Genomic DNA, 26,387 nt, shown 5'->3' with positions numbered 1-26,387 from the left:
GAAATACCAGATCCCAGTGATACCCTCCCATAGTCTCTTCTGTGTCTCTGCACCTGACTTTTGCTCTAAAAAGCAGGAGTGAAGGAAGAAATCAGGCATAAGGAGGGAGTCAGACACATGTTTACTATTTCTGTTCTCCCAGATTTCATGAAATCCAACTGTCTTCTGTCACCTTACTATTCTGGAGTGAACCAATGTTTCTGAAAGCTATTGTTTTAATTCTTTGCTTCTAGTTTACTTGGCTTGACCTTCCAGACAAACGGAACTAATGTGGCCTGGTCTGGAGAAGTCACTCATTCACTCCTCACTCATTCATCTATTCAAGTATCAGTTCAACAACACTATGTCCCCAAACCAAGGGAGAGGAGTAGATGGGCACTTCCCAGAGGCTCAAGGGGTGATGATAACATTCTGTTTTGTAAATTCCATGGTAGATGTATGAATGTTTCTTTGAGACTAAGCACATATTAAAATTATCATTTTGGTGCTCTTCAGTCTTCCATATATATATATATATATATACATGCATATATATGTACACACACACAATGTGTGTGTGTGTGTGTGTCCCAGGGAAATAGCCCAGATGCCCCACAATAGATGAATGGATCAAAAAAACATGGTACCAATACACAATGGAATTTTACACAGCCATTAGAAAGAATAATGTCATTTGCAGGGAAATGGGTGGAACTAGAACAAATCATGTTAAGTGATGTTAAGCCAAGCTCATTCAGACAAATGGTGCATGTTCTCTCTGATATGCAGAAATGAGATTTCTAAAATGAACTGGGATATGATAAATTACACAAGATTCTAGATACTTATACACAGTTGAGCCCAAAAGAGGATACTCCTAGGAGAGAAACACAAAGGTACGATACTTAAGTGCCTCTTCATATTTATAAAATAGTATCTGAAACAAGGATACTCCTAGGAGAGAAACACAAAGGTACGATACTTAAGTGCCTCTTCATATTTGTAAAATAGTACCTGAAACAAACTCTAAGATATGGAAACAGGAGACTTTTCTTTCCTTTTTTTTTAGTTTTTAGTTTTTGATCATTCTGTCTTCTTATGTATGGTGTACTCAAGTGTAATCTTACTTGAGGGGAAAAATGGTGAATGAGTACAACTCTGGAGCTCAGTGGACACTGATGCTGAGTGAATTATACAACCCGTGGGTGGAGATGGAAGGGAGGGACTGGGACAGAGAGAGAGAACAGAAGGAACTGCATGAAAGGAAATGTACACATTACCCACCTCATGTAATTGTAATCCCTCTGTGCATCACTTCTATAATAACAATAAAGTAAATTAATCAAAAAAGAAAATGTCATTCTGAAATAAATAAATAAAGCATAAATACTAGCTTCTTACTTCAGAGAGGTGATAGGAAGCTGTGCAAATACTTTGATGAATAAAACAGAAAGTAAGCAGGACACCTAGGCATCAATAATGGATCTTTTTCTTTTCTTTTTCTTTGTCTGGTCCTGATACTTGAACTCTGGGTCTAAGTGCTGTCCTGAGTTCCTTTTGCACAAGACAATCACTCTACCACTTGAGCCACAGTATCACTTCCAGCTTTTTCCTGTGATTTAATTAGAGATAAGAATCTCACAGACTTTGCTGCCTGGGGTGGCTTTCAACGGAGATCCTCAGATCTCAGCCTCCTGAGTAGCTAGGATTACAGGTGTGAGCCACCAGCAGTGGGCCTGCTCCTTATCATTTTATGATTGGAAGGTCCATAGGTTCAGAAGCTTCTATAAGGTTGGGATATGAAATAATTAAAACTGAGCAATAAAAGAGAAATTAAACTGCTAGTCAATCTCTACAAAACAGAATATAAGAAATGGAGGGAAAAAAATCAACAAGGAAGAAAGAAATCTGCATAAGTGGTAACAGAGACCTGTGAAATTCTGGAAGCATGACCAGCTGTTGTATCTCTGAGTTGTTTGTTTTTTTTTTTAAGACATGATGGGGAGAGTGAACTGTCAGGAAGCTGTGGTGGAGGGCTGGCAGAGGGATCAGAAAGTGGCATCATCAGGGGAGGGCTGGAGACAGGAAACTATACTGGGAAAGAGCACAGGGCAGATGCACAGTGTGACGTGGGTCCCTGTCCCCGCACAGACTGTCACATAGGAAGTCACAGAAGTGACAGCGGGACGAGCTTGGCAGAGTGAGGCGGATTCTTTTTCTGGCTCTGCTACTCTCCCATCTCACCATCTTCAGTCGCTGGTTTGAGGAAGAAGAGGTGATCGATCTCTCTGCAGTGTGTTTCTTTCTTTTGGAAGACAGGGTGAGGGAAAAGCAGCAATATGCATGGTCTCATGACAGAAGCAGCAAACTCTGTAGCAGCTCTGTAGAAGCTCTGGGCGCCTTCTCTGACATGTCTCTCAGCATCTGTGTGTGGGGAGTAGGGAGAAGCCATCATCAGGAATGATAATAGCTCTTGCTATCATGCTTGCAGTTAGGGGTTCTCAAATACATACAATGCCATTCTACTTATCCATCATAAAGAATATCATGTCATTGCTGGGAAAGGGGTGGACCTAAAAAAATATGTCAGGTGAACTAAGACAGAGAGACAAAGGATGCCTGTTTTTTTCTCATTTAAGGAAATTCGATCTAAATTATAAATATGTATGTAAACATATATAGTCATAGTCATCTATACAGAAACATATGAACTGTTAGAGTGTGTTCAAGGGAGAATTCCAATGTAGTAGCTCCTTTGAACAATTAACTTACAGTTTAACAAAATGAACAGTAGGAAGCTGGAACATATGTAGTCAGAGGAGGGCTAAGGTCAGGGGTAGGGGACCAGACAAGTGGGAAGTTAAAGCATAGGCAAATGCAGCCATAATATTCAATGTATGTATGTGAAAATGGAACTAGGTAAATGAAATAGATAGGTGGGCTTGAAGAAGATGAGGGAGAATGATGAAAGAGTTCACATTAATCAAGGTGCACTGTACTAGCAGGCGACGGTGGCCCATGCCTAAAATCCTAGCTACTCAGGAGGCTGAGATCTGAGGATCATGGTTCAAAGCCAGCCCAGGCAAGAAAGTCTATGAGACTCTTATCTCCAATTAACCACCAGAAAACTGGAAGTGGTGCTGTGGCTCAAGTGTTAGAGCACTTGGCTTGAACTGAAGAGCTCAGGGACAGCATCCAGACCCAGAGTTCAAGCCCCATGACTGGAAAAAAAAGATGCACTGTATTTACATACTGACATGCTGAATAAAACCTTTGCACAACTACTTAATGATGACAATGACGATAATGCTACTGAGATAGATAGATAGATAGATAGATAGATATCACATTTTCTTGATCCATTCATCTACTGAGGGGCATCTGCCTTATTTCATGTGCTTTTTTCATTTTTAATATGTTTTTATTGTAAAAATACTGTACAGAGGGGTTACAGTTACATGAGCAAGGTAATGAGTACATTTCCCAATGAGTATTGTTACCTCCTCCCCTGTTTTTCCCCTACCATCCCTTCCCTCCCTGTTTCCTCAACTCCTCCCTCTCCCCCCCAACCCCTCCTGCCAAATTGTAAAGTTTGTTTTCAATATAGTGTCTTGTACATCTCATTGTTACAATGGATCAACCTGTATCCTTAGTCCAGCTTTTTGTTATTTCCCTTCCCCTCCCCAAATTAGAAAAATGTATATACAAGATGCAAGGCACCAACATCAAATATAGTGAAAACAGGGTTTATACCTTGGGGGAAGAACATACAAGAGAAACAAAAAAAATCAGATTATATTATAAGTATGTTAAAAGCAAGAGCAAGAAAGAAAAAAACACTTGTGTCCCTATCTTGAGGATCATTTCACTTAACATCATCTTATATGGTCATATGTACATAGATTTTGACCATTTCTGCTTGTCCTAGACATATACTAGTTATTGCAAATAAGGAAAACTATGATGGGACCTACGTTTGTTTGGGCCTGGCTTACTTCACTTAATATATTTTTTTCCAAGTCTGTTTCCTAACAAATGGGGTAATGTCATTCTTTCTGATGGAGGCATAGGATTCCATTATATATATTCCATTATATTCTAATATATTCCATATATTCCAATATATTATATATATTCCACTATATAATATTTATATCACATTACATTTTCTTGATCCATTCATCTACTGAGGGGTATCTTGGTTGGTTCCATGTCATAGCTAAGGTAAATAATGCTGTGATAAACATAGTTGTGCTGGTAGCTTTAGTATAGCCTTGTTTGTGATCCTTTGGGAAAATGCCCAAAATTGGGATTACTGGGTCATGGGGGAGCTCTATGTGGAATCTTTGAGGAACCTCCCTACTGCTTTCCAAAGTGGTTGAACAAGTTTATACTCCCACCAACAATGAAGTAGGGTTCCCTTTTGGCCACATTCCCTCCAGCATCTGTTGTTACTAGATATCTTGATTATAGCCATTCTAACTGGGGTGAGGTAGGATCTCAATGTTGTTTTGATTTGTATTTCTTTTATGGCTAGAGAAGTTGAGCATTTCTTCATGTGTCAACTGGCCATTCTTATTTCCTCTTCAGAGAAGTTTCTCTGTAAGTCTTTAGCCCATATTTATTGGGCAGCTGTTTCTATGAGATTTGTTGTTGGGGATTTAATTTTTTGAGTTCTAAGTATATTTTAGATATGAAACCCTTGTCCATTGTATGGCTAGTGAATAACTTCTCCCAATCTGTAGGCTTTCTATTGATCTTGCTAGTTATGTCCTTTGCCATGCAGAAGCTCTGCAGTTTCATGCAATCCCATTTGTCCAACCTTTCTTTGATTTGTTTGTTTCTGGGCCTTTATTAAGAAAATTTTGGCCTGTGCCAATGATCCCTAGAGTTTCTCCTATTCCTTCCTGTAATGTTTTCAGGGTGTCTGCTTTGACTTTGAAGTCTTTGACCCATTTGGAGTTGATTCTTGTGCAGGGTGATACATAAGGATCTAGCTTTAGTTTGCTACAGGTGATTAAACAATTTTGCCAGCAACATTTACTGAAGAGGCTGTCTTTCTTACATTCTAGTTTTTAGATCCCTTATTGAAGATTAAGTGACTATAGGTCTGTAGGTTCATTTCTGAGTTTTCAATTCTATTCCATTGGTCCTGAGATCTGTTCTTGTGCCAGTATCAAGCTCTTTTGATTACTATGGCTTTGTAGTAGAGTTTGAAGTTTGGTATTGATATTCTTCTAGCACTGGTCTTTCTGCTAAGGATTGTTTTTGCTATTCAAAGTCTTTTATTGTTCCATATGAATTTTTGGGTTGCTTCTTCTATTTTCTTGAAGAATGAGGTTGGAATATTGATAGGTATCACATTGAATTTGTAGATAGCCTTGGGAAGTATTGCCATTTTCACAATGTTGATCCTTCCAATCCAGAAGCATTGGAGGATTTTTCACTTTCTAAGTTCTCCTTTAATTTCCTTTTTCAGATTTTCAAAGTTTTTTATTGTAGAGGTCCTTAACTTCTTTAGTTAACTCCTAGGTATTTTATTTTTTGTGGGGTTATTACAAAAGGAGTTGCTTTCCTGATTTCAGCCTTGCTCTTCTCATTGTTGGCATACAGAAAAGCCATTGATTTTTGAGGGTTAATTTTATACCCTGCTACTTTGCCAAAGTTTCGAATCAGCTTGCATAATTTGGGAGTAGAGTCCATCGGATTCTTTAAATACAAGATCATGTCACCTGCCAAAATTATGTTTGCCTCTTTTCTTCTTGCTGTAGCTAAGCAGTCGAATATTGAATTGAAGAGAAGTGGAGAGAGTGGACATACTTGTCTCATTCCTGAGTTTAGAGGAAATGGCTTTAGCTTTTCACCATTAAGTATAATGCTGGCTGTAGGTTTGTCATACACAGCCTTTATTGTATTGAGAAATGATCCATTGATTCCTAATTTTTCCAAAGCCTTCATCATAAAGGGGTGTTGGATCTTGTCAAATGCTTTTCCTGCATCTATTGAGATAACCATGTGGTTCTTATCCTTGCTCTTGTTGATGTGATGAATTATATTAATTGATTTGCATATATTGAACCAGCTTTGTATCCCTGAAATGAATCCTGTTTGATCATGGTGTATGATTTTTTTGGATGAGTTGTTGAAGTCAATTGGCCAAAATTTTGTTGAGAAGTTTTACACTGATTTCATCAAAGAAATGGGTCTATAGTTCTCTTTCTTTGATAAGTCCCTGCCTGGTTTTGGGATGAGGGTTATGATGGCTTCACAGAAGGAGTTTGGTAGTGAACTTTCACTTTCAATTACATTGAAGAGTTGGAGGAGTATTGGTGTGAGTTCTGCTTTGAAGGCCTTGTAGAATTCAGCTGTAAATCCATCAGGTCCTGGGTTTTTCTTGGGTGGGAGGTCTCTTATTGCTGTTTTCTATTTCAGTGCTTGATAGCTTCCATGTTCTTGTGACTAAGTACTAACCCAACGGAAACTGGCTTAAGTTTTATTCAGAGTAGAATTGGAGAGAATTCATGTAGCCATGCTCTAATAAAAGAAATCAAAGTACTTATTTCCCCTTTACTATCAAATTTGTATAACAAAGCATTCTGAAAATCTGTGTCAAACTATTCCTCCAGACAGGGTTGGGGTTCCTTGGGAAATTTTACTGTATCTGCCAAGCAGCTGGCTGCTAATGGGTGGCAGCCAGTCTGCAATTCACAGTTTAGCACTAAACCCTCTGCAGCTCTTACTTGCCACAAATTCTTGTCTTAATATCCCTCACAGAGGCTGGAAAGTGACGAATGGGAGCAGGCACCCAGCAAAAGACAACTGATAGTGGCCTTGCAAATGTACCCTGCTAGCAGGCATAATTGACAAGCCAGACAGGATGACACTCAGAGACATTATGTTTACTCACTCTTTCCAACTTACCTGAGAGGGAAAAAATGCTGTCTCTCTCTTAGATGTATATTTCCCTATTCTACAGGCTCAGAGATACTTACCTCCCAGGTGCATTCTTTTCAATTTATCAGATTTCTAACTTTATGTATTTCCCACTAAATCACTGAATTTATTGAGCTTGAACTTAGTATATATGGCTTACCTACAGCTTCTTTTCATTCTTACAGCTACTATGAAAAAATGTAATATTACCCGACTCTTAGTTCATTAGAAAGAAAATAGAAATTACTTTAAAGAGCTAATTCCCCACAGAGGCAAAGTCAATAATTTCATGATAATGCACTCATTGAAGCTTTACAATATGGCAGGGAATGTTCTAAAAATGCATACATGCACTCTCTGAACAATTTTTTCAAGTAAATACAATTATTATTTCCACTTGTCAAGTAGGAAATGAGAGATACCGAATTTAATTAATTTGTTCAATATCATAAAGCCAAGGAAGAGTGGGACTGAAAATGAAGTTTGAAGAAATGGATTCCTCTATCCAAAATACAAACCACTATACCAATTACTTCTAAGTCATGGAAGTACCAAAATGATCCATGATGCTTGAGTGGGAAACTCTATCTATTTTGCACCTAAACCCCAGTTTCTAACCCTATCCCAGTATATTACCTCATGAAGGGATACAGGAGAGGTGAAAGCGAAGAAAGGTAAGCTGGGACCATATACTTTACATCTCTGAGACATTCCTTCCTAGTTGACTGATGGAAGGCCATTCTGACAGTTCAGATTTGGGCCACTGAAATATATGGAAGGATCTTTAGTGGTTTTTTTCTGGGAAAAAATGCTGCACTATCCAGGAAATATTACCTTTTTGCCTTTGCATGTGTTTGTATCTGGATGTGATACTGCAGCACAAGTCATCTCCTCACAAGCCTGTGGAGTCAAAAGATGGAAAGAGTCTGGATCTGGATGACACAGCTGCGATGCTGAGATAACTAGCACCAAGTCCTTCCCTAGTGCAGTGCTATTAGGATTAGAAACAAGTGTCATTATTTTCTAATCTGTAATGAGAACAGACTCCTTTGACTTGCAGCTCAAAGCATTCTTATTGAAACTAGGCTATTGACAAATGTTAAAATCTCAAATAATATACTAGGCTAGAACAAAGTCACTGTAATGTACAATTAGGTCACTCAGCTATGACCAATATACATCTTCCTCTCATGGTAGAGGTAGAGGAACTAGATTAACAATGTAGTAGGCTGTACTAAAGTATTCTCAAGTCTTCCTCCTTCCCTAAGTAAACTAAAATATATTTCCAAAGTTTTTTTAATATAATTTAGATGTGTCAGAAACAAGTGTTGTGTACATTTTTAAAAAGCATTAAAAGCAATGGGTCACAATGTGAAGACAGCCAGTTTTTTTAATTCATCCATTGACAACATAAATAAATAACCTATAGGGTCTTGCTCTAGTAAAGTACTAGAAGGGCCTGTTAAATTGACCTAAGAGAGGATGTTTCAGACCAATTAAAGTTTTCTCCCTTGGCTCTCATTATTAATAACCTGCCTCATACAAAAATCCTTTTTATACCTATGAAGTATTTTAGCCCTTTCCTTTTGCTTGGTAAAGCCCCAACCCCAAGTCCCACTCTGGTTACACACACACACACACACACACACACAAACACACACATTTATTATCTGCATATTAGAATAATACTAGAATGAATTCTAGACTGGAATAATAGCTTTGGCCTAAAAGGAAAAGTGAGTCCAATATCTCATTTCATGATTGATGTTTTATTATACCCACAGCCTCCCAACCCTAGCTTGCGTGTCTTCAGGTACAGCATCCCCTCTTTTCCATCTGGGAATGTGAGACATTTAGACTTGCCCAGCTGTGAGAAGGTGTTTCCTGAAAGAGTAGATATATGTAGCTCTGTTTTTTCGTCTCTTCTTTGGTCTCAGTCCTTTCACATGGAAGGTGACACATTTTCTCCCCCATAATTGTCTCAGGGGGAATAGTTGAGGAATAGTTGATATTTATCATTCCCTTTAAACACATATCAGAGAACTCTGGTTAAAATTAGTCCTTTTCTATGATCAGAGGCCAGTTTGTCTCAATATCCTTCTGAAAATATGGTGTCCATGGATGAACACAAAAACCCATTTCCAGCTCCATTTACATTTATTTGGGACAAATTTTATATTAGAATTCCCTTGATGGATGGAGAAGCACAGCTCTGCATAGTGATTCCAGTTCTAGTTTGGATTCAAGTAGATGCAAGTGGAAAACCAAGAGTAGAGTAGGCAAAGTGATTGACCCATCAAGATGCAGGTGTTGGGCCAGCCTCCTGTAGAGCTGTGTGAGTACTGGCTTCCAAAGATGCAGAGTATTGAACTTAGCTGAATGTGGGAGTTAGCCAGTATAAGAAGTCACATCTCATTGTGATTACTCTTCATTCAACCAGTGATTTCTGGGGCAGTCCTCTTATCTCAACTTGAGACGAATTCTCTGAGACACTCAGGGTGAAACTCAGCTCCAGCTGAGACCTTTCCTCAGATGCCTCTGGGTCCCTCACCCCCTTTTTCCTGAAAACAGGCCTTCAATAAACCAAGAGAATTTGGAGCCCTCTGTTACACTGCTTCTGTGATGACGCAGGTCCTTTCTTCCCCTTCCCTGCCTGGGTACCACCTCTTAGGCAGAAGTGCTGGCTCTCAGGACTCCATCTCCCACAGGCTCCCAAAACTCCATTTCCTCACTTTGTCCCTTCAGCCCCAGAGGTGATAACGGCTTCTAGCTGCTGCTGTTCTCTGGATCCCTCACCACTCCTTGTTTGTTTCTCTAACCCTGCCCACATTTCTGCAAGTAGTCTTTTTATTAGACTTTCTTTATTGGAACCATCTGTGATGAATTGACTTCCAGCTGGGATCTTCACTGATACAGCTGGCCCATGTGTAGGTCCTTTAAGGAATCCTTCTGCAATACATTGAGAGGGGGGCGGGGAAAGTGCTCCTTGTTTTCTATGAGATAAATCTGTTTCTCCACTCCCAGAACCTGGGTTGGCACATGTCTTGCTCTAGCCAATAAGATATTAGTAAGCAGGGATGCAAAAAGTGCTATAACTGTCATGTGAAAAAAGTCTAGACTAAGGCAGCCTGGTGACACAGGATATATAGCTCAGTCATCCCCACCATTCTGTCCTGGATCCTGTCACCTTCTAAACACAGGAGTAATGCTCTGCCAGACCACCTGGCTGTGAACCTCACACCTGATGGCAGCTGAACACGCAAGTCCAAGAGAAACCAGCCAAGCCTGGCTTGGATGAGAGGGATGGCACAGCGGAACCATAAACGTAGGAGCTCAATCAATAGTGGTTAAAGTCGTCACTTTTGATGGTTGTGTATAAGGCACCATAAACTTACTTATAAACACATTTCTGGGAACACAAAATCTAAAGCTGAGCACCATATGCATATGTTTGCTATTATTATTTGCAAAGACTTAGCTATAGTTTTATCAGTACACATGTTCTTATGTAGTGCCTCATTCGATTCTCTGCCTTCCATTTGCTTGACTGTGTTTCGGCTTGCTGGGATTGAGTTCAGGTAAACAGGAGGCAAACAATCTGTTAAAGTAGAGATTCAGTTGTATAATATAACTTTATCACATACATTTTACAGAACAAAAAAACGAACCATTTCCAAGAGCTGATAAAGTCACTAGCAGCCTAAAGGGATTTTCTCATTTTACAGAATGAATCAAAGTTAGTGTATATCTGTTCTCAAAGGTAATGCATAATCTATATCCAGAGGACAACTTCAAGAATTGATCTACACTTTAGATACAATGAAGGGGTTTTTAGTTTGTACTCACACAAAGGAGATGGGATTAGCATGCACTCTATCTACCTATCTTTGTAGTATTTTTTTTATTTTGATAAGCATTCAAAATACACTTTCAGGTTGTAGACATGCATTTCCTGGCTTACTCTAAGTAATTTACCTAGAATAACACAGCTAGCAATCAAGACCGGAAAAACAGCCTCTCTTAGGTTGTATTCTCAGTGTAAGTTCCCTTGCATTGAAGAAAATTCTATCAATTGTCTATGATCCTTAATGTTTTTACAAACCACTTCAGAGTTTCCTTCCTCCCTTTGAAACTTTTATCTGAAGATTCTACTGAAGACCTCAAGATATAGACCTATAGACATAGTGGGATATTGCATATTTGGTTATTATTTTATTCCTCAATTTCATACCTTAAAAATGCTTCTGTAATTAATTGTATTCATGCACCATGGCACAGCCTGTAAACATTTTAACTACGACTGACTGTTTATCGATGCCTGTTAATTAAATTCATCTTCAGATGAGAAACTCTAGTCACAGTCCACACTTCCCTATGAGGTCTGTTTTCTACTATTCTGATTGAAAAGTAAAAGATAGGGGGCTTGTTGCAAATGCAAATGAATTAAAGTTACACTCAGCAGAGTAAAAAAAAAAGAAACACAATACAAATAACATTTTAGAAATCTGAATAGAAAATTCTAGATTACATCTAAACTATGTTCTAGACTATTTTTCTAGAAAATGTCATTGGCCTCATAAGTCCATCTCTCTTCCTGTCAAGTAAAATTTCACCTAAACCTAAAGGGACTTCTAGTAGCTTATATCAGAGGTAGGTGGTAAGCTACTGTCAAGGGCTTCTCTGAGGCATCAGAATAAATACTAGGGCAATCAGAGCAGCACTGGGCAGTTCATTTGTAAAGCTATTGCAAATCAGAAATCTCCTAAGCTCCTAGCAAGACATTTAGGAAGCAGGAATAGATAGAAATTGGTGATGATAACTTGTGTTCTGCCACAAGGAATATCAGATGCATTCTGTTGAGATTTTGCCAGTATGTTAGCCAGGATTTTATTGAAAGAACCTACACTCATTAGAGTGTGCCTCTGCCTGTCTGCTTGTCTGTCTGCTTGCTTGCTTGCTTGCTTATTCAATAAAGTTCTGCCAATTTTTCTTACCAAAAAAAAGGAGGAGGAGAAAAGTGAGGCCTAGTATACACAATTGAGTTACAAAGCACCACTCTTCAAGGACATAATGCTGGTATCACAAAGTAGGTTAGTTATTATGTAGTAGTATACATGGTCCCTTGGGCATGTGGTTTATTTTCTATCTGTTTTTCCATCATGATGTGACACTACCAGTGGTACCTTGCTTGATGCCTTACTCTTAGACTTCCATAAGTGTGAGCTACATAAACTTATTCATATAATATTCATCCTGTTGTTATTGTAGCAGAAAGCAGACTAATATAATGTTAAAACTATGTGGGCTAAGGAATTCTGAGCACTGAACAAGTGGTGGAAAGACAATTAGAGAATGCAAGTGAACTGATAAAACAAGGAACTATGTAAAGCAGTGGAAATGATAACTCACTGTTGAAGAAGAGAGTTCAATTACAGACAGCAAGAAAATAGAATGACTCATTTGTTGTTGGACTGGAATTGAATTCATCAATGTGAATTAGTCATTGTCCCCAAGTTATACAGAAAAGGAATAATAAAAACATGAAATGCATTCTCATATGTGATTTTAAGACATTTGGGTCAATAAAAGCAAATAAGAAAAATGAACACAAATCAATAAAGAAAAGTTTAAGATATTAATGTCCTAGAAGGCATGAATTTTGAGTGCTAGTACTCAAGTTGCTGCCTAATACTGGGGGATAAAGAATGTCAAGTCCATTAAGTAGGAATTAGATATATTTCAACTTTCCTGAGGTTATAACTCAGGATAAAACAAATCACAAAATGCCACAGGAAAGAAGAAAATTACCCATAAGAGAACTGATCAAGAACCTCTTATGTGCCTTGACCTGTGGTTCTAAATGGAAATAGCAAACACATGGAGAAGATTTATAAATGTTCAGAAAGTCTAGTTTCTTGTTTCCTCCTCCTCCTCCTTCTCCCTCCTCCTTCCCTCCTTCCCTCCTCCTCTTCGTCCTCCTCCTCCTGTTCTTTGTCTTCTTCTCCTTCTTCTTTTTGGTTAGTTGCGGAGCTTGAACTCTAGGCCTGGGAGCTGTCCCTCAGCTCTTCACTTAAGGCGAGCACCCTACCACTTGAGCCACAGTGCCACTTCCAGTTTTCTGGTGGTTAATTGGAGATAAGAGTCTCACAGGCTTTCCTGCCTGGGCTGGTTTTGAACTGTGAGCCTCAGATCTCAGCCTCCTGAGAAGCTAAGATTACAGGTGTGAGCCACCGGCACCGGGCTTAATTTCTTTCTTCTATACAGGGAAATCTTCTTTCAACACACTCCATCTAGAGTCCATCCATTACCCAGTGTCTGTCCATCCAACTTCAGTTATCAAATTCTTCCTTAACAATGATGTACTCATTAAGTCAGATACTGTTAGAACCAAGTTCTCAGCTATCACAAACTCCTAGTCCTCATGAACCAAAACATCTAAGAATTCAGCACAATGGATCCAGAATGAGGCACATGATCTTACAAACACTCATGGAAATTCCAGTAAACTTTTGTTGACAAAGGTAGAGGTCAGTGGCCAAAACTAAAGTTATAGGCTTGTGGAAAGCACGTTAGAAAAGAAATAACCAAATTAATGGACAGAAATGACTTAAGGGAGGAAAGTTTTATGTTTCTCATTGTTCATCTATGAGTGCTTTGTCATGAGTCCAGGCAGAATTCATCCAGTATGTTGTGTACTGTAGAAAGTTGCTTACCTCATGGGAGACAGAAAACAAAGATACAGGCACAAAGAAGGGTCCTGTATAAGATACAGGGCCTGAGGTTACTCCTTCAGTGATGTATTTCCTTTTCCTTCCCACCTCCAGAAGTTTCCAGAACCTCCCCAAATAGCACTCAGCCTATGAAAAGCATCTCATATAAAACCCACAACATTTCACCTCTGGACGCTGAAGGTCCACAGCCATCTCATACTGCCCATGCACATTTAGTTCACCTCTAGGAGTTGTCAAAGTCCTTATAATTCTAATGTTATTCAAAAGTTCAAATCCTTGGTCTCTCCTACAAGTCAAGACTTGTAGGAGACTTGGTGATACAAAAAGGGATGGTGGCCAATGAATGGAAGAATGACAACCAGCAGGGCAAATAGTAAATCCTATAGCTCCAAATCCATTACCTGAGCCCTTGGTATATGGAATGAACTCCAACAGACTTAGGTAAGCACTACCTTGTGGTTCTGCCATTTGCAGCTGTTGGGCTGACTCTACTTCATGTGTATGGCTTTCTCTGGCCATTCTATTCTTCTGGCATCTTTAACATACACAAATCTCTACTACAACTTGGGTTTTACCCTCATATATTGCCCTAGTATTTGGTACCCAACATTTAGAAGGAAACAATAAATGTGTGTATGACTAAATATATTCCACCATCCCTTTCTCTAATCTATCACAACCTACTAAGAATCCAAGTCTTCTACTGAAGGAGATCTGGGTTGGTTCCATATCTTAGCTTTGGTGAATAATGTTGTGATAAACATAGTTGTGCTGGTAGCTTTAGTATGGTTTTGTTTGTGATCATTTGGGTAAATGCCCAGAAATGGGATTACCGGTTCATAGGTGAGCTCTCTGTGGAGACTTTTGAAGAACCTCCATACTGCTTTCCAAAGTGGTTGAACAAGTTCACGCTCCCACCAACAGTGCATTCCCTTTTGACCACATCCCCTCCAGCATCTGTTGTTATTAGATTTCTTGATATTGGCCATGCTAACTGGGGTGAGTTGGAATCTCAATGTTGTTCTGATTTGCATTTCTTTTATGGCTAGAGAAGTTGAGCATTTCTTCATATGTCTATTGGATATTCTTATTTCCTTTTCAAAGAAGCGTCTCTTTAAGTTTTTAGCCCACTTATTAATGAGGCAATTGTTTCTTTGAGGATTTGTTTTTGGTGGATCTAATTTATTGAGCCTAAATATATTTTAGATATGAGGCCCTTGTCTGTTCTATGGCTAATGAATGGATCATGAAAATGTGAGATTTAACACACACACACACACACACACACACACACACACACACACACACACACACACACACTGGAATTCTGTGCTTCTATTAGAAAGAATGATACTGCCCCATTTGTAAGGAAATAGAGACTTGGAAAAAATCATATTAAGTGAAGTAAGCCAGACCCAAAGAAATATAGGTCCTATGGTTTGCCTTATTTGCAATAATTAGTATACATCTAGGATAATCGTAGCAGATGAGCAGAAAAGCTCAAAAGCTATGTACATATGACCATATAAGATGACACTAAGCAAAATGAACTCCAAGACATGGACACAAGAGGTTTTTCTTTGCTGTTGTTGTTATTATTATGTGATTTTTGTTTCTTTTTTTTATTGTGAGAATACCGTACAAAGGAGTTACAATTACATGGGCAAGATAACGAGTACATTTCTTATCAAGCATTGTTGCCTCCTCGTTGCTTCCCCTTCCCATACCTTCCCATACTCCTCCCCTCACCCAACCTGATTTTTGTTTCTTTTGTATGTTCTTCCCCTATGGTATACCCCCTGTTGTCACTGTATTCGATTTTGGTACCTGGTTTTGTATATACACATTTATTTGAATTAGGGAAGGGAAGGGAAACAATGGACAAGAAGGGAACCAATGCAACAGCAATATACACAAGACATTATGTTGGAAATGAGCTGTACAACTTGGAGGTGGGAGTTAGAAGAGAGAGAAAGGAGGAGAACAATGAGAGAAGGGGTAACACGTTTGACAAGAAATGTACTTATTACCTTACTTGTGAAATGGTAACCTCTGTACAAAACCTTGATAATAAAAAAATAAGCCAAGTCTTTTTTTTTCCCATTGGGGTTATAGGCAATGGCTAAAGTAACATTATGAAACAGGTGGTGAGCCATGATACACAGCTAGAATGAACACAGCTTTCTTCCTCATAGAGCAAGGTGGGTGAAATACACTGGCTGACACCCCAAGGCATTAAATCTCAGCTCCTACACATTCCCCCCTCCATGGTTGCAGGAGATTTCAGAACCACTGGGTGGAATTCAACCTGCGGGTGCCTTGATCTTGGACTTGCTAGCTTTCAGAAATGTGAGAAATAAATGTATATTGTTTGCAAAGTACCAAACCTCTGGCGATTTTTTAGTAATAGCTCAAACAGACTGATACTACGAAACTCTAAGCAACAGACATTTATTCTGAGCCCAAATTATCTGTCTGATAAATGGTGAGACTTGGCTTATCTTCTGAAGAGTAGTTGTGACAACTAGACAAAAAGAAAAGGCAAGCTCCAGCCCAGTGCCTCATACCTGTAATTCTAGCTACTTGGGAAACTAAGATTGGAAGGATTGTTGACATGGTTAATTTATACAAAAAGTTGGTGAAACTCGTCTTGAGAGGAAAAAAAATGGACATGGTAGTGTGTAGCTGTCTATTTCAAAGGTACTAAAGCCAAAAGGACTGGAAATATGGTTCAAATGGTAGAGTACCTTCTTAAGGACCTGAATTGAAACCTTAATATTGTAAAAAAAAAAATGCAAAATTGCCTTGGCTACTACAAAAGGTTATTTTTCTCTACTAAAGGCTAGAAAAATGGTGTATAGTCAAGAAAACAGGAACATAAAAAAAAAGGAAAAGAGGTTATTTTCAATCCCATGAAAATGGAAGTACTCATAACACACAATTTTCCCCTCCAGTCGGTGATGAAGGGAGGCTTGGTCTTGGGAGTCCCAGGTTCTTCATGGCCTTTTGCAGTCCTGAAATGATTTGTTCATTGTTTCTGGTTGAATGAATAGAATACCCAAACCCTGAATTAAGAAACCCAAACTGTGGTTCAATGAAACCTAAGATGTGTTGGTTTTTTTTTTCTCCAGACCTTTTCCTTTTATCTTTCAAAGCCATGTAATTTTAATGGAAATTGAGTAAGTGTGGGACAGATTCCACTCCTTCCACACATTCTTATCAATTATACCCATTAACTTCAGAGAACTTTAACATGGAAGGGAGTCAGTGTGGGTGTGGAAAGGCATGGGGTAGTGGTGTTCTCTGAGGGCAGGGGGTGGAGGTTAGGTAATGCTTAGGTACTGACATCAAAGGCACAGACTATAAGGACTTCCTTCTCCTTGAGCATGCCTTGTGTACAGTGTCTGTCTGAAGATGCAATTTGTGCCCCTATCACCAATTATGCTGCCAATGCTACTGTCTTTCTTCACTCATCTCTTGCTTCCTGTCTGATGGCTCTAACAGCAATTCAATACATCAAAAGTCAAATCTATCCACTTTTTCTTCCTGCAACTAATAAGTTTCACCCAACATGTAATTAATAGTGTTTCCAACACTTACATTGTCATTTAAACTTAAAAGCTTCTTTGTAGATTCCAATGACTTCTATTATCTACCTTATATGCATATCCATACGTCCATATGGATCCCATTCTTTCCCATACTACTCTTTTTCTCCCTTCTACCATTTCCTTTTTTACCAAGTAGTCTGTCTACCTTCCTGACAAAACAATGACAAATGCAAAACAAAACAAGTCCTCTATATCCTGTGATTGAGACAAAATATGATAATGATCTTTCTGAGTTTGATTCAGTTCAGTTAATGTGACAGTTTCCAGTTCTATCCATTTTTCCTGCAAATGATATAATTTCATTCTTTTTAATGGCTGAATAAAGCTCCACACTGCATGCATATATATATGTATATATGTGTGTGTATGTATGTATGTATATATATCATACACACACACACACACACATATATCACTTTGCTGCAGTAAATAGTCCTGCAACAAATGTGGATATGGACGTAACTCTATTGTATTCTAACTTAAATTCCTAGGTCTGTAAGTACTCACGAGTGGCATAGCTTTATCATAAGGAGGTCAATTTTTAGTTTTTTATTTCCACTGTAGCTGAATTAACATATTCCCACCAACAGCATCTGGTGATTGTTTTTTCCTCAAATCATCACAAGTGTTTCTTGTTGTTTTTTTTCCTAATGATAGCCATTCTGATTGGGTAAGATATATTCTCTTGAATTATTAAGATATGGAACATGTTTTGTCATATGTTTATTGGAAATTTGTATATCATTTTTGTGAACTATGTGTTCAGCCCATTCGCCCATTTATTCACTGGATTTCTTTCTGTTTAAATTCCTGATACATTCTTGACATTCATCGCTGTTAGAAGGATAGCTCCCATTCTGTAGGCTGTTTCTTCACTCTGTTGTTTCCTTTGCTGTGAAGAAAGTTTTTAATTTGATATAATCTTATTTGTGAATTATTTGCTCAGTTTCCTAAACTAGTAGAAATATATTCTTAAAGTGTCTGTCTATGGTTTCCCTATGATTTCAAGTACTAGTTTTAAAGTTTCAGGATTTACATAATGGTTTTTAATCCATTTTTAATTGAATTTTGTACCGCATGAGAGACAGGAATCTGCTTTCGGTCTTCTAACATATGACTGTCTAGTTTGAAGAGTCTGTCTCTTCTCCAATATATGCTTTTAGCAAGCTTGCTGAGGATCAGGTGGCTAGAGCTTTATAAAATCATTCCTGGGTTCTCTGGTATATTTAGTTGAGCTGCGTGTCTGGTTTTGTGCCAATGTCATGCTGTTTTGTTAATATGACTCTATAGTATAATCAAAATTGAGACTGATTGCTACAGCATTATTACAGGATGATCAGGATGATGATGATGATGATGATGATGATGATGATGATGATGATGGTAGGATTACTTTGGCACATCAGGGACTTTTTTGCTCCTATATGAATTTTAGGATTGATTTTCCTATTTCTGTGAATGATTTTATTAAATTTTTGATGGGGATTCCATCAAAATATAGGATACTTTTGGTAATGGAGCGTTTTTTACAATATTAATTCCAGTCATCTATGAACATAGGATGTCTTTCCATCTTCTAGAATCTTTTTTAATTTTTAATTTTGGTGTTTTATAGTTTTCATTTTAGAGATCTCTTACTTTCATGTTTGGGTTAATTCTTTGGTATTTTGTTCTGTTTTATTTTGCCTAAGATTATTATAAATACAAGTATTTTTCTGATTTCTTTTTACACCTTATTTGTATACAACTGATTTGTATACAACTGAAAGCAACTGATTTTGTAAGCTGATTTTGTCTTGTGCTGCTTTGCTAAAAGTGATGATAATTTTCTGGGGAGGCTTGGGCGTTTTAAGTATAAGATCATGTTATCTGTTACGGATAATTTGAATTTTTCCCTTTTCATTTATATCTCTTTTGTTTCTTTTTCTTGCCATATTGCTCTGGCTAGGTTTTCAAACATTATGTAGGCTAAGAAGGGAAAGACTGAGCTGGGTGCCACTGGCTCACACCCATAATCCTAGTTACTCAGAAGGCTGAGATCTGATGATCATGGTTCAAAGCCAGCCCAGGCAGGAAAGTCTGTGAGATTCTTATCTCCAATTTACCATTTAAAAACCAACTGAAAACTGTAGTGGAAATGTGGCTCAAAGAGGTAGAGTGTTAGTCTTCAGCCAGAAAGCTCAAGAATATCACCCAGGCCCTGAGGTCAAGCCCTACAACATACAAGCAAAAAACAAAGCAATAACAAACAAACAAAAAAAAAACAGAAAGGAAAAGAAATTGGACCCTTTCTCATTTCTGGTTTTAGAGAACATGACTTCAGCTTTCCCTCATTTTTGTTGGGGTGTGTTCCTTCTACTCATGTACTATTTGGGGCTCTGATCATGCCTTCATGGTTTCTTATTGCTGTAGTGTTTTTTTCATAAACATTTCTCTGTCTATTGAAATGATTGTGATATTTTATATATGTGCTTTACTTTCATTGCATATATTGAACCATCCTTGTATACCTGGAATGGAATGAACAATCATGGTACCTGATCATTTAAATATATTGTTAAATTTTGTTTGCAAGAATTCAAAGTTTTAAACCTTTTTTTTGCCTTATTGCCCTTGCTGTATCTTTAATTTCAATCAATACATTTTCTAAGTATATTTCTTATCATTTCATTTTCTCACTCATGTTCATTTTTATCTACTGGTATTGTTTAATGTTTTTTCATTCTCAATTACCTTCTATGTAAACTCTTACCATAGCATAATAGGTAATGTTTATTTAAACCAATGTTTCTCAATATAAGAACTAGAAGAATTTTAGAACAAAAACTAATTTGGGTGGTAAGATGCTTTGCACACTGTGAAATGCTTCTTTACATCACTAATTTCTATCCACTAGATGCGCGTAGGACCCCGAAGTTGTGACAATCAGAATGCTTCTTCATTTTGGCATATGGTGCCTATAGCAAATTTACCTTGATTGAGAACTACTTCTTTAAACTGAAAAGGTCCTGCAGTGATAGATAAAGCTGTAATCCACTAAGGTAGTTTCTCCTGCAGAAATGATGTGCAGATTAAGGATCTTTCTCAATAGGCACTGCTAGGAGCTTATACCAGTTCATCAGCATTCCCAGGATTCATTTTGTCTCTCCTTAATCTAGCCAGCCATTTTGCCCATTGAAATCAAGAATTTTTTTTAAGATCTTTGTATCCCCAGTGCCTAATATTTTACCTAGTATTTAAGAGACCATTGGGGTCTATTTCAAAACAAAAATAAATCCACTGCTCTTCAATGCACTCCACCATTGAAAGTCAAGAAATTCTAAAGACCCAAGGCTCTATGTACCTTCAGCCTCTTCTCTCTGTATGTCCACTCAGATTCCTCTGTCAATGCACAATCTCCATTACATCTATTGTCACTGGAGGTCATAGAAATTACAACAAATAGAAAAAAACATGAAATCTTGGCCCCTTTCCACATTACAACATTTATTCTGTATGTGAGCCAATGCAGAAAATAGTTTGCACTTCATTTATTCATGTACTAATTTTGAATTAAGCTGTTCCACATAAATTCTCCTGAAAAATGATGCAATTAAGCCTGGACTATTTGAGGAAGGACAACAACAACATGTGGCTATAATTATAATGGCAAAACATCTTGGTAACATGCTGACTTATTAGTGTAGTAATTAGTGTTGGTGCAATGCATACTGAATAGTCCATAAAACAAATAATGCAATGTAAAATCCTGAAAAAGACTCATAATTTTCAAATGAACAATCTTGGGGTATTTTGACTGTGTAGTAATCTGAAATAACCAATTTATTTTAGGTACTACATGAAGAAGGCTCTGATTCCCTCTAGAGTACTGAGTATTGGACAGATCTCCAACTTCTGACCAGAAAACCAGAATTATTTTATGGAACTTGGAAAATTAGAAGCAAAATGAAGTCTGCTAGGGACCAATTATGACAATGCCAGAATGTGGTTGAGCATTTACTGCATATTCTTGGATTCTGAAGCAGTTTGAGACAATAGTGGTTATTAAATAAATAAAATGGATTTAGCAACTCATAGTACATACATATTTCAAAAGTTATATACCATTAGTACATAACAATTTTATTTTTAGACTAAGAAATAAATACAAATGATTAAATGTATAATAATCAATCCCTTGATAATAAACATTTGGATGCATAGAATCTTGAAATACTATTTTTACCAATCTCCTAACTTCAGAAGTACAATTTTACAATTTTATCTTATAAATGAAACATGATAGCTCCAGAAAATCCCAATAAGTAGAACTATACAAAATGAGAAACTAAAATGGGAAGATAATTTAGTTCTTAACCAAATGCATTAATTTACTTTAAGACATCTGACATGATATTAGATTATTATATTTATCCAATGTATTAATTTATCTTACAACATCTCAGATCATTGTTTCATGCCTTGGAATGTTTTATTCAAGATATTGTTTAAGACAGACAAGAGAATAAATGATCAGAAAAAATAAAATCTGGCTTGTCTTTGATTAGTTATCAATAAGCTCTAAGTAACACAAAACTCGTATCCATTCAGCAGCAAATAATACTTTCAGAGAGGGGAAAAACCCAGATTAGACCAGATCTGTGGTGGTCTTCAAAGGGCAAGACTCCTCTTTGAATGCACCTAAAAGTTAATAGATGGTTTATGACATCCCTATATATTAAAATGGCCCAACCACATGCATGTTCATGCATGTGTGCATGTGCACACACAGAGAAAGATCTGGAATGGAGTCAGAAAAGTAAAGCAGTGGCTGATGCTTTTGTGAGGGGTCTGGGGCTCAGATTAAGGTTTGAAGCCATGGCTACAAGTGGACCTTCATCATTGCTTGTGAGGGAAACCAGGGAAAGATGTATCCCTGGCTTCAAAAGTTGTAACTATGGTGCACTTGCCAAATTTCATAGGCCATGGTTAGCATCTTCATGCTGAAAATAACCCTAAGAGGAAGATCTTGTCATTATCATCTTCAGCTGAAATAGAAGGATCAAATTTACCCAAGATTACAGATTGAAGTGATCAGTAGTTTACCCAAGGTTCCAGATAGAATTTAAACTCATAAACACATGCTATCAGTTCTACTGTGTAGAGTTTGCCGTACAGCTAACTCTCACATGGAGAAAGATGAATTCAAATTCTCACCTGTTGGTGAAAGAGAAGATGATATGACATGGAGTGTTTCAGTTAAAGATATTTCACACCTTGGTTAAAAATGTCAGTCCCTAAAGCTGAAAGGAATTGTAGACAGTAGAGGACTAACAAGAGACTAAATTATCCCTATGATTTATAGAGTCAAAAGCTATAAAGTTCTCGGCTGGGAAGGTGGCTCAGTGGTAGAGCACTTGCCTTGCATGGATGAGGCCCTGGGTTCGATTCCTCAGCACCACATAAACAAAAACAAAAAAGCTGGAAGTGGTGCTGTGGCTCAAGTGGTAGAGTGCTATCCTTGGGCTGAAGAGCTGAGGGACAGCGCCCAGGCCCAAAGTTCAAGCCCCACGACCGGACCCAAAAAAAAAAAAGCTATAAAGTTCTATTTTCCCGCTTGCCAAAAAAATTCTCAAAAAGTATTTTGTTGACATTCAGCATACACTTTGTATTTATCTAGGAGGTTACTGATCATGGGCACAAAATCCTATCATTGCCCTATGCTCTTGGTGATCCCCTTGAGAATTTCATTCTATTTCTCTCAGCCTCTATTTTCCTCAACTAGAAAATGACAATGAAAATAATTCATATGATTACATTCAATGTTTGAGAAATTTTTAAAACAATGTAAAACATGAGCTCTGGAATCCGAACGCAAGGCTTGGATTGCTGACTGTGGTGCCTTTTAGTTTTGTGACCTAGGATGAGAAAGACAATCTTTTCTTTTTTTTTAAATTTTCATTTAATTTTTATTTATTTTTATTGTGAAAATACTGTACAGAGGGGTTACAATTACATGGGCAAGATAATGAGTACATTTCTTATTAAGTATTGCAGCCTCCTCCTTTGTTTCCCCTTCCCATCCCTTCCCAGCCTCCCCCCCACCCCCCCAATCCTCCCCCCCCCAAAGTTGTAAAGTTCCTTTAAGACATGACAACTTGTACTTGTCATTGTTGCAACCGGTCCACCTGTATCCTTATTTAAATGACTTGTTTTTCCCCTTCCCCTCCACAAATTATACCGACATCAAATACAGTGAAAGCAGGGGTTATACTGTGGGGGAGGGACATACAAAGCAAAAAAGAAATAATCTTATAAATGGGTTAGAAACAAATGCATGAAAGAAAAAAACATTTAAATACATATCTTAGGGTTCATTTTCCTAACATCACCTTATCTGACCTTTTCTGCTTGACTCATATATATATACTAGATATTGCTAATAAGGGAAACCATGGTACCTATGTTTCTTTGGGCCTGGCTTACTTCACTTAATATAATTTTTTCCAAGTCTTTCCATTTCCTAACAAATGGGGCAATGTCATTCTTTCTGATCGAGGCATAGAATTCCATTGTGTATATATACCACGTTTTCTTGATCCATTCATCTACTGAGGGGCATCTGGGTTGGTTCCATATCTTAGCTATAGTAAATACTGCTGCAATAAACATAGTTGTGCTGGTAGCTTTAGTGTGAAGGATCTCTATGATGAAAACTTTAAAAACTTGAAAAAGTAAATCAAAACAGAACTTAGAAAATGGCAAAAACTCCCACGCTCCTGGATTGGAAAGATTAACATCGTGAAAATGGCAATACTTCCCAAGGCTATCTACAAATTCAATACGATATCTATCAAAATTCCAACCTCATTCTTCAAGGAAATAGAAGAGGCAATACAAAAATTCATATGGAACAATAAAAGGCCCAGAATAGCAAAAACGATCCTCAACAGAAAGAACACTGCTGGAGGAATATCAATACCAAATTTCAAACTCTACTATAAAGCTATAGTAATCAAAACAGCTTGGTACTGGCACAAGAACAGACCTCAGGACCAATGGAATAGAATTGAAAACCCAGAAATGAACCTACAGACATATAGCCATCTAATCTCTGATAAGGGAGCTAAAAAATAGAATGGAAGAAAGACAGTCTCTTCAGTAAATGGTGCTGGCAAAATTGGTTAACTATTTGTAGAATACTAAAGCTAGATCCTTATATATCACCCTGCACCAGAATCAACTCCAAATGGATCAAAGACCTCGGAGTCAAAGCAGACACTCTAAAAACATTACAGGATGGAACATGGGAAACCCTAGGTCTCCTTGGCTCAGGCCAAAATTTTCTTAATAGAGACCCGGAAACACAAGAAATCAAAGAAAGGTTGGACAAATGGGATTGCATGAAGTTGCAGAGCTTCGGCATGGCAAAGGACATAGCTAGCAAGATCAATAGAAAGCCTACGGATTGGGAGAAGATCTTCACTAGCCATACAACGGACAAGGGTCTCATATCTAAAATATACTTGGAACTCAAAAAATTAAATCCCGCAACAACAAATCCTCAAAGAAACAACTGTCCAATAAATAAGTGGGCTAAAGATTTAAAGAGAAACTTCTCTGAAGAAGAAAGAAGGATGGCCAATAGACACATGAAGAAATGCTCAATCTCCCTAGCCATAAAAGAAATGCATATCAAAACAACATTAAGATACCACTTCACCCCAGTTAGAATGGCTATAATCAAGAATTCTAATAACAACAGATGCTGGAGGGGATGTGGACAGAAGGGAACCTTACTTCATTGTTGGTGGGAGTGTAATCTTGTTCAACCACTTTGGAAAATAGTATGGAGGTTCCTCAAAAGACTCCACATAGAGCTACTCTATGACCCAGCAATCCCACTTTTGGGCATTTACCCACATGTTTACAAACAAGAAAGACAATCTTTTCTGTCCCTCAGTCCCCACTTCTTTAGAATAAATGCCCTATGGAACAACAAGTAGGGCTTTTGTTGTCTGCATCTTTGTTTTATGTTGTGGGTGTTAGGGATTGAACCCAACTCTTTGTGCATTCTAGACAAGTACTCTACTACTTAGCTACACCTCTAGTACTCAGATCTTATTTTGCGGTTTAAATTTATCCATTCAAAACACTTAAGATATCTGCCAGATTCACTGTAGCTATAGTAACTATCATTGTTAGCAGAATGCTTAATTTTCTTTTTCTTTCTTCCACTTTTTTTTTCATTGAACAAGAAAGTGAGTCTAGGGTATGGTATTTGATGTCATATTGAACTCTTAGGCAGAGCAGTTTGTACTTCTCAAAAATAATGAATTTGTTCTCCATCATTTACTTTGTACTGTTTATAGGTAAAATACAAGATTCCTTGGAACACATACTGTAGCTTAATGAGTTTGAAAAGAATAAATAATTGTTCTAAAGGTTTTGATGCTTCCTTTCAGGCTGTTCACAGGTCACTTATTCTACTAGCAATGATTTTATTTAGGAAAACATCTAACTTCTTTCAGTCTTAACCAGAAAACCTTATCTTTAGGCCAATCAGCATTCATTAAACAAAAATTGCTTGTCCTTATGAGTTTTCAAGTACTTCCCCAGTCTCAGCCTAGAGTTGACACAAAGCAGTTTGAGATCCAAAGAGAAAATCTTCTCCAAGGGTTTCTCTAAAAATGCCATCCACACTACTATGGTACTTCCTCCTCCATCTTCAAATGATTTGTCTGTTTCAAGGACTGCTTTCCCCTTTGAACTGTGAGCTCCTTGAGCGGAGCAGGAGACAAACTTTCTATTCCTTTTATGCCCCAAATCTATACCTCAGTTCAGCACCTGTTCTAAAGCATTGTACAATACATATCCAATAAATAAATAAATAGGGGGATGCTATTATGTTTCTAGCCCCTCCTCTACTGTTTGCACAAATATGGAGTCTTAATCTTATGTAGAGTCACCCTGAGGACATGGCCATTATGATTTAGTTAGGGAATTATTGGAAGACATATTTTATAATTCTTGCCATAATTAATGTGACAAGAAATAATAATTGACTTAGTAATGTAATCAAATCAGAATGTATTTGATTTGATCTGTCAAGTTATTATTCATATCTCTAATCCTTCTAGTCAGAGCTTTCAAC

This window comes from Dipodomys spectabilis, unplaced genomic scaffold (assembly GCF_019054845.1).
Source record: "Dipodomys spectabilis isolate Male_0828 unplaced genomic scaffold, ASM1905484v1 ptg000002l, whole genome shotgun sequence".
Classification (NCBI taxonomy): Eukaryota; Metazoa; Chordata; class Mammalia; order Rodentia; family Heteromyidae; genus Dipodomys; species Dipodomys spectabilis.
The sequence above is the reverse complement of the archived record's forward strand: the minus strand, read 5'-3'. Positions refer to the sequence as shown.